The following is a 10700-nucleotide window of genomic DNA, read 5'->3' on the forward strand; positions in this document are numbered from 1 at the left end:
TAATTGTTCATCAAATGATGATGGATAAATAAGATGTGTGTTTATAGTATATATATCTACCTATCTTAAGTACAGATTTATCTATCTATCTATCTATCTATATATATATGCACACACACACATAAAATTACAATGGGTTATTACTCAGCTCTAAAAAGAATAAGTTCTTGCCATTTGCAACAAATGGTTTGGACAAGTGAGTAATATGCTAAGTGAAATAATTCAGAGAGAGAGTGACAAATGCTGAATGATTTTACTCATATTAGGAATTTAAAACAAATGAAAATAAAAACACAGAAATGGAATTATAGAAATAGAAAGAAACAGGTTGTTCACAAGAAGGAGTGAAATGCGGTGAGGAAAAGAAAAATGAGAAAATTAAGAGAGAAAGTTTTCCAGTTGAAAATTAAATTAGTCAGGGACAAGGAATTTACTGTATGGGGAATAGCCAATAACTATTAAATATCTTTAAATAGCAACATATCATATCTAGATATATTCTGGTGATCAATTTGAAATGTATTATAAACAGCAAACAGTATGTTGTGTTAGAGAAACTAACACAGTGTTATAGAAAAATGTACACTTCAAAAACAAACAAACATATATATAGAAAAAAGTTAGATTTGTAGTTAGCAGAGGCACGGGTTGGGAAAGGAGAATTTGATTAATGTGCTCAAAAGCTACAAACCTCCACCTGTAAAATAATCGTGTTCTAGGGATTACCCGTAGTAACATGAAAATTAAAATTAATACTGCTTTATGTTCTATATCAATGTTATTAAGAGAGTAGACCTTAATGTTTCTCATCACAACCAAAAGACAAATTGTATTTCTTTACAATTTTATCTAAATGAGATAATGAATTCTCCCTAAAGTTGCTATGATATTTATTTCATGATACTTGTAAATCAAATCACTATCCTGTGCACCTAAACTTACACAATGTTTTATGCCAATTATAATTCCATAAAAGTGGAAGAAAAAATGGAAAGTCAATGTTCACTTTTTTCCATGTCATTTATCATGATTGTTTTTCAGCAAGTAAACTTGAGTCATGATATACTTATCCTAGGTAAAGATACTAATAAATAAGTGATTCTAATAAATTATACTTAAAGATACCAATAAAATTACTGTTTTAACATGCTTTAAACTTTCTTCATGTTAACAGCCCACTGCTTCTCTGGAATCAAAATTTTACTTTGTGTATTCACCTGAGATAAGGGAATGGATACAAGTGTTAACCCTGGCTGCTTTTGCTGTGAGTTTTAAAGTTCACTATCGCAGACCAAATGTCTCATCTCCACGAGAAATTCTGTAAGAAATGAACATGCTAGGTTGCTAGAAATCTCAGCATGGTAAAATCTCAGAACTCCTACAAGTCTTAACTGTTTTGCAATGGGAATGCAATAGTGACAAAGACTTGATTTTGGATAACAATGTGCTGTTTTCTCATGGTTGCATTATGGGATGTGAGGATAATCCCTCAGACCCACAACAAACATCCTCGCTCAAGTGCTGGGCAAAGAACTGTAAAGTTTCTGCATTTTTAGGACTGAGGACTGCTTTCAAAATGATGACTATTCTTACTGTAATCCTGGTAGTCCAAGGAAAGAAAGGTTATTGCAATTTGTAGCTTAAAGGGAATAAATCAGCGGTTCAGTCTCTATAAATTAGTCATGGGGTGTTCAAAGACAAAATAAGATGTGTCAACAATGAGAATTAGAAGAAAAAAGAAATTGGACATAAGCTTAAATTAAAAAGGAGAGACAGCCCTTTGCTGGGCTCTGGGGACTGGAGAATGTATATGCCTCTGTCAAATTCAAGGATTCAGTGGCTTGGCCCTGGCATTAGCTAGGGATTCGATGAACAGGTAACAGTAAGGATAATGGGAGAAATATAATCTACCTCTCCCTGATCAGAAGAAAATCTGGTGGCTCAATGAAATTTTTAATTCACAGGGATTCTATCAAATGCAGAGGAATAATTCACTGCTGACTCAACTAAGACAAACTTAGTTACTAGTTAACTATCCATCTTCACACACACACACAGTGGCAGACAGATTTTGTAGTATTTAGTGGGAAGAATTCAGTGGGCAGAGCTCAGAGAATAGTTTTCAAGCACCAGCCAAATTTTGTACGTTTGCCAATAGTCTAGGATTTCCCACGTAGAAAACTACAGATGGACAAACAATATACTTCTTTAGGATTTCTAATTTTGAAAGTAAATGGTATTTTTAACTTATCAGTATAGAACCTTGTTATGATGATCACAGTAAGACCCACTGTGTGATAATAGAGCTGGGAACTAGCTGCTGAACCAGCCCATCTGAACCCCAGACTGCTAATGTAGGCAACAAAATAGTCACCATCATAGTTGAGCTGACAAATTTTAAAGCTTGATGTTTCTGTTTTAGGAAAAACCACTGATGTCCAGACCCATATCTCCTGCTGCAAGTGGGCGCTTTTCTTCTCTTGATAAAGTTTATACTGTTGGGATGTTGCTAGAGTTCACCATGGCCAATTTTACCATTCTCCAGATTATCAAAGTCTTTCTTCACAAATGGTGACATATTTACAGGACACAATGTTGCCATTCCAGTCTTATCAGCTGACACTGGCTGCATGATTGTGAGCAGAAGCCTTAGGCTACCTGACCTTCTCTAAAATTTTCCACCATTTCAGGGCATTTCACATTCTGAAAATGCTTCACCTTTTATTTTAAATTAATGGGAAATAAAGTCCTCCATGAATATTTATATTTCCTACTATCTGCAGAAATTTGGTATTCTTGCAGTTGGACAAATTTTTAATTCTACCACCCTCACCTCTATTTAGTCCACACATTTTAGATTGCAATTTGGTTACTGAAAACGACCACCACAACCAAGGGTCAAGTAACTCTTAGATACATCCTGTGTGAAGGTTAGAAAGGGAACAATTTATATGGGGTGTATAATCCTACATTAAATGTTTGCAATGACACTCTCTTTTCTGGTTAAAGCTCTGATTCTAAGAAGTAAATTAATTAGAAGGCAGTATAGATATTGGTATGGGGAAGAGAATCAGCTATTTTTGAGTGGGTGGGTGATGAAGAGACAGGAAAAAATCCAGCAAATTAGAATGGAATGCTTTACACCTCTGGCAGGCATGGATTAAGAAGAAAATAATAACTTGTCTCCTGTACCTACCTCCAATTACTGTCTTGCGTGACTAGTCCTTGGACTATGAAAAGAGCTAGTTTGTGGTGAAGAGTAAGGACCATAACAAAATAGTTGGAAAACCATGAGAATTTTCTTGTTTCAAGAAAGTGGATTTGCTTAAGGTCAACATATATTTTTCATTCACTAAATAATATAATGCATCCTGTGGCATGTTCTGTGCTTACTGTGCTGGTATCCAAGTTAGACAAGGAAAGGGGGATAGACAGAAAACTTCTGAAGGAGGTAGTTTCTGTACTGAGACTGGGAAAATTAAAGTAGGTAAAAGGAGGACACCTTAAGTCCAAGGATGAGCTGGAGCAAAAGTTGTGAGTTTGGAGCTAACATTTTTCACGAGCATTTGCCTGGATGTATCTCCAAATACAGTGAAACATAAAGATATGCCAAGGTAATCAGAAACCAGATCTATAAAAAAAGAGTAAACGATGTTGAGTTTGTGGGCTTAGAGTTGGAAAGGCATTAAGTGCCACCCTGAAGACGTAAGCTTGTCTTTGGCTGGAACACAAAAGCAACATAAAGTATTGACTAAAAAATATAGCGTAGACTCTTCAGGGCAGGAAATGAAAGCACCAGTTGGAATGCTTTGAGAACAGCACAAAGACCATAGATAAAATTACTTTTGAAATTCTTCCACATGCTGAATGTGCCATATGAGACTACACCATATGACCATTTTGATACCAGTAATGACATAAAAGAGACCATGATCGCTGGACAGATTCCTGCATTTATATCCTGTTCAAACCAACCCTAACTTAACACTTTTAATACTTTCTAGGATGAACCAGGAACCACTTAGTACTTTTCCATCTGTCTATGTTTGTCCTTTTCCAAATTCTTCCATTTTCTCTTCTTCCTTACAAGAAATTATTTAAATTTACACCCATATTGTTCCATCAAATGATCATGTCAATCAAATATCTCTATTTTTCTTTAAATGGTAACTTATACTCCTGTATATCTCTTTACTCTATTCTAAAAATTATAAGGAAAATACAAGTACACGTCTATGTTTATTGTTCAAATAAGAAAATTGCAGATATTTGTCAACATTTGCCAACATCAATATTAATCTTTGTTATCCTGCATAATCTGGTAGTCCTCTGGTAAATCAGTTGTAATTAGGATGACGTTCATAAACTGAAGACGGCTGATAAGTTGGCATTGAAAGAGAGGTAGCTGATGTATCAGCTATCACTGTCACTGGAAACCGTGGGTTGCTCCTTGGTTGAAGTTTAGAAAAACGACCTTCATTGGCAGATATGTTGTGATATCTATTTGGGAAAGTAGAAGGCTCCACCATCAGTCCAAATAATAGCTCTCTGTGGGAGACAAGATGCTGTACTGAGAAGTAGAAGTTATAATTGTAATGAAGTTCACAACACGGCCATTTGCTTCAGTGTAGCTGCTTTGAGAGTGCCCGTGGACAGTGGTCAACTGATTTAAAACAGCACGTTGATCCACTGCAATTTGTTTTGGTGGTCTAAATGACATTGATTATGGAGGATAAAAATCACCTCTGATCCGGGTTGTTGTGTCACCAATTATTTGTCTAGTAGAGGGCTTCCTTATTAGAGGCATGTTTAAATTTGCAGAAAGTAAAAATTCACTTTCTCCACTAGTGTCAGCCACAAAATCAGAATTATGAATATGCACATTACCTCCTGCTTTAAAGTGCTTCTTTTTGAAATCTTCAGCCAATGAAGCCACCAGAGAGGCATTTTTAATCCCAACTCTTCTTTTTATTCTAACTAAATGCTGGTGACAGACTTGTTTAAGATTTCAATTATGGCAGAACTGCAGCTGCAACCAATGGAGAAAGATTTTAGTAATATTTTAAACGAAAATACAAGACTACAATAAGCCTATCCTATAAAACCTCAGATTTCATGTTGATTATGCAAAGATAATATCATTAAAATATGAACATTGCTGACAATATTTTGAAATTATTTATTTGTAATATACACATTTAAATAGTATATCATCAAATTTAATAAGTTAGTATTTGCAGTAACGGTGAAAGCCACTTTTTAAAAGCAGCTTTAATACGTTTATTTAGTTTTCTGGTAAGATTCATAGTTGCTAGGAACATTTCTCATAATCTTGAATACTTAAGGCACTGTCCTCATTTTTAGAAAAAGTAAAGAATATTAGCCTTTGTAGTTTTATACAATTTTCAAAATCTAGATTTACATTTATATTACCATAGGTTGATGTACAAAATAAAATTTTATGTATGTTACCAAGTAGTAACTACAATTACTGAATACCTTGCTTAAAACAGACTTTTTTCCTTCTGCCAGAAAGTCAGCAGGAGAAACAGATCTTTGAATATTCTGCCGCACTTTAGTAAACACATACATGCTAAGCTGTCTAACTAAACTTTACATACTTCCAGATTCAAATATTCTGAAAGGCGCCCTTCTTTCCAAAACTTCCTTCTTAAAGACATCTTCATCAATCACTATCGAAGTTCCATTATCATCCCACGAGATAGATTTTTATTGGTCACTCCCAGACATTTTCCAGAGTTTTCTTGGAAATGTCAGAGAACGAAAATCATTATCTTCATCTGGTTCCAAGACACAATGTGTGTAACATGGTCTTTTTATCAAGGATTTTTCAGACAAAGTCTGAAAAGCATTTTCTTCAATCATACACCTCAAGTCCAAGTCCCCAGAGAATGTTTGATCACACAATAGAGATATATCAGAGTTCCTGAAACAGTTTCTCCAACTTTATGAGACACATCTTGGATTTCTGGAGAAACATGTGCCAACGGAAATAACTTATTCTACAGCTACTTTTCTAATCTGCATGATTTTGAGCACTGCAGCTTCAAATGCTGCTTTGGCAGGCCTGCACAGATAAACTTCTAGGCCATCAAAATGGTTCTCTACCTGAGTAGCTGTCACATCACAAAACGACTGGTCTCCCAGCAACTCAAGTGTAACATTCAGCCAGTGTTCCCTTCTCATTCATCCAGTTAAAATGAAACATATAGGATGCTTATTTTTATACTGTGATCTGCAAATATTATCCCCAAAAATCTTTTTAAATAATTTAATTTTGGGGACTATGAAATAAAATCAGTCTCCATACTTTTGTACACAAATTTATACAAAATTGGTGAAGTATAAATAATGCAATAAATATATAAAATAATTTTAAAGTTATGAAATTTAAAGTGAAATTTGTTTAAAACCTGTACAGAAAATGTATATCTATTTCAATATCATTTGTAATTAAAGTGAAATATAATTTGATTTGGAAATGGAAGTTGGTATTTATCTCTGTACTTTAAAATAAGTAGCTCTATATTCAAAATATGAGAAGAATAAATATCAGCTTATTTGTTATGCTTATAAATAAATGGCAAATATTTATAAAATAAAACTAGATTAAAATTATGAATCAAATGTAAGAAAGCCCAAAGTGGGGAATTTTTGATTTAAATTGTAATTCAGTGCTATAAGTAAAACAAATGTAATTTAACATTCTACCATAAAAATTAGAAGAGAGACAATCTTATTGCATATTTACAAATGTTTATTTTTGCCATTCTTTCTGTCAGAGGTTTTTCAGTCCCAAGAAGGAAAAAATTTTCTTGTCATCGTTATAATCCATACTCTTGTGGCTTCTGTTATGTGTTCCAAAATGATGTTGATAAATACACTTATGCACAAGACACTGGATTCAATAAGCAGTGCCTCCATTAAGGGGCAAATGAACAATGAAAAAAACAAAGATATAACAGTATATGTGGTTTGGGGTGGAAAATACAAGTTAATGCATTTTAGGAAGCAATATATTTCTCAGTCCTGAAATTTTTGGCATTGTTTATATAATACAGCATTTTAAGGCAAGTGATTTGTTCACTAATTGAAAATATTACCTATGTCCTGTAACAGTATACATAAGTAAATCCAGTTCTATCAAAATTTATATTATTTATTTAGAAATAAATTCCATTAAACTTAAGCCAAATTAAAAATGAGAGATAAAATTTTTAAATAAATAAATGTACCCTCAAGCTACAATGTAAATTTTTCCATCACTACCTGTAAATTTCATTCTAAATAAATATTAGCAACCTGAATTCATGGCATATTATAAGTATTATCAACTATAGTTATGTTGGATTTAGTCCTGATTCATAAATATTATTTAACATATGCAAATTAAAATATGTGATAACATCCCTTAAAAAGCAAAGAATTGAAAAATAACACTCTCAAAAAATGTACGAATATTATTAAAATATGTGATCTTAACTTTTTTATAAAAATATTTTTACAAATTCACTGTAGATAGAATGTAACTAAACATAATATAAGCCATTTATGAAAAACCCATGACTAACATCAAGTTCAATTTTAACATACAGGAAGGTTTTCCTCTGGTCCAGTAATAAGAAAAATTAGCTCATTTTCACAAGTCCTAAATTACACTACTAGAAGTCCTAGCCAGAACATCTAGTCAAGAAAAAATATAAAATGCATGCAACTTGTAAAAAAGCAGTAAAGTATTTACAGTTGCCATAATTATACATAGATAGAAAGCTCCATAGACTCCTCCAGTGACTGTTAGAAATAATGAACAAACTTAGTAAACTTCCAGAATACAAAATTGATAAAAAAAATATCCATTGCATTTTTATATATTAACAACCCATAATCAGAAAGAGAAACTTGGAAAATTATTACATGTAAATTTATACCATAAGGAATAAAACAGGAATATATTTTGTAAGTGAAATAAAAGATCTAAACATAGATCAATAAATTACAGGTGCAAGAAATATAAGAAAATAAATTAAATAGAAATATATTCGGTGCTCATGGATTGTACACAATGTGAGGAAATATTGTAATCTATCTTTTCAAAGTTCAGGCTCCCTAGTAACTAATTACTTAGGAGAATGTCTTTTCTTCATTTTATACTCTAGCTTTCTTTTTCATGGGTTAATTGATCATAACAGTGAGGGATTATATCTGGTTTCTCTATTCTCTTCTCTTGATTGGTGTCTGTTTTTAAGCCAGTATCATGTTGTTTTAATTACTAAAGTTTTGAAGGACTGTATAACATCAGAGGAATTTACACCATTACATTTAATACTTTTTTTCAAGATTATTTTGGCAACTCATGTTCTTTGTGGTTACATATAAATTTTGAAATTATTTGTTCTATTTAATCAAAAATCTCATAGGTATTTTGACATGAATCACACTAAATGTAGATTCCCTTTGGTTGAATGGTTGTGTTAACCACATAGTTTCACATAATTAACATAAGAGATCTGTTCATTTCTTTGGATCAGTTAAATTTTCCTTCACCAATGTTTTCTGTTTTTTAACATATAGGTTTTTACCTTATTTGTTAACTTCATTTCTAGGTGTTCTTTATACATATATATAATTTTATACATAATAGTTGTAAACTCGTTTCCTACACAAATACAGCAGGCAGAAGGCAGTGGTAAGGCATATTAAAAGTCCTGAATGAAAGAAGTCTGTAATCTAAGATACATTATCAAGCAAGGCTCTCTTTGAGAATAGAAGGAGAGATAAATAACTTCCACACAAAAAATGTTAAAAGAATTTAGCAAGAGAAAAAGAAATAATGAAAGATCTACTCTAAAAAAAAAGAAGCAGGGTGCTATACAAAAGAGAAAGGAATAATTAGAAAGGCAATATATACAATGAATTACAACAGAATAAATATGATGTTGTAAAACTGGACATCAAAATTTTTAAGGGTCACAGAGTGAAACAGAACAATACAGAGTATTTTCTTCTTATTTGTCTTCTCTGTAGGATGGGTATGAGTTTGTATTCTTATAAGATAAAATAAACAGATATAGTACGGTTAAATATAAATACAAAACAAGGTAACCAAAAGTCAAAAGCTTACAATGAAGTCACAAAGCCAAAACGAAACAAAGATAATAAAAGAAAACTTATCAAGCCACAAAAAGGAAAAGAAATGAACAAAAGGAAATACCAAATCAACTGGAAAATGAAGTTCAAAATAGAAATAAACACCAGTCTATCAATAATTATCACAAATGTAAATGGATATAGTGCTTCAGTCAAAAGATATATATTGTCTGATGGGATAATATAAAAAAAACCCTGCATTATGAAGCATACAAGAGACCCATTTGTAAGAGGAAAACACATCAATTGAAAGTCAGAAGTTGGAAGAATATATTCCATGCAAATGCACATGACAAGAAAGCAGGACTAGCAGTACTGACTTCACACATAATAGACTTTACAAGAAAGGCCATAGAGAAAGATAAACAAGGACATGATATAATGATTAAAGGAGCAATACAAAATGAAGTTTTTATACACATTAAGATATATGAACTCAAAATTGGAGCACCTAAATACAAAAATCAAATACTAATAGATAAAAAGAGAGAAATCGCTCGGAACACAATCACAGTAGGAGACTATAACACCCCATTACAATCACTGGACTGGTCTTTCACACAGAAAATTAATAAGGGAACAAAGTTAATAAAAGACATGATAAAATAATTGGAGATGGTTGATACTTCCAAAACAGTACTTCTCCCAAAAACAGAATATACATTCTTTTCCAGTGCACATGGAATATTTTCAAGGAAAGATTATAAACTCAGGCACAGAAGAAGCCTCAACAAATTTAAGAAGATAAAAATTATTTCAAGCAACATTTCTGAGTAGAATACCATGAAACTAAAAATCAAACACAGAAAAATTGGGAGAAAAAATGGCAGCATCCAGATTAAAAAACATGGTACTATAACAAAGGGGGGAGTTGATGAATTAAAAGAAGAAATTAAAAAATATCTTGAGATATATGACAAAACACTACACAAAGTCTATGGAATACAGTTAAAGCAGTCTAAAAAGGGAAGTTCATATTGACAAAGCCCTCCTCAAAGTAGAAGAACTATTTCAAAAAAATAATCTAACGTTCTATGTAAACTAATCATGAAAAGAAGAGAAAACAAAACCAAAAGCCAGCAGAAAGCGGGAAAAAATAAAGATCAAGGAGGAAAGAATTGAAATAAAGATTAAGAAATAGAAAAAATCAATCAAACTCTTTTTTGAAATTTTAAACAAAATTGACAAATCTCTAGACAGGATCACCAACAAGAAAAAAGAGAGAACACAAATAATATAGGAAATGAAAATGGAGAAACTACAAGAGTACAACAAATTTACAAAATATCATTAGGGAATACCATGAGGAACTATATGGAAACATACTGGATAACCAGGAAGAAATGGAGAAGTTTTTGGAAACATTCAGCCCACCAATATTGCATCAAAAGGAAATTAATGATTTGAACAATCATATCACAAGAAATGGAATAGAATTAACAGTAAAAAAAAAATCTCTGTAAACAAAATTCAGACCCTAATAGCTTCACTGGGGAATTTGACCAAACATACAAAGAAAAATCCATACTAAT

General features: G+C 32.2%; 1 long non-coding RNA gene across 1 annotated transcript; it reads right to left on the reverse strand.

Moving 5' to 3' along the window:
• Positions 1–4281: 4281 nt before the first annotated feature.
• LOC140693309 (uncharacterized) lies at positions 4282–5839 on the reverse strand. Its single transcript, XR_012069031.1, has 3 exons — positions 5622–5839; positions 4888–5029; positions 4282–4548 (listed from the first exon to the last, which is right to left on the reverse strand). It is a non-coding gene; the product is annotated as an uncharacterized lncRNA (long non-coding RNA).
• Positions 5840–10700: the final 4861 nt, after the last annotated feature.

The sequence above is a fragment of the Vicugna pacos genome, unplaced genomic scaffold (genome assembly GCF_048564905.1).
Source record: "Vicugna pacos unplaced genomic scaffold, VicPac4 scaffold_19, whole genome shotgun sequence".
Lineage (NCBI taxonomy): Eukaryota > Metazoa > Chordata > Mammalia > Artiodactyla > Camelidae > Vicugna > Vicugna pacos.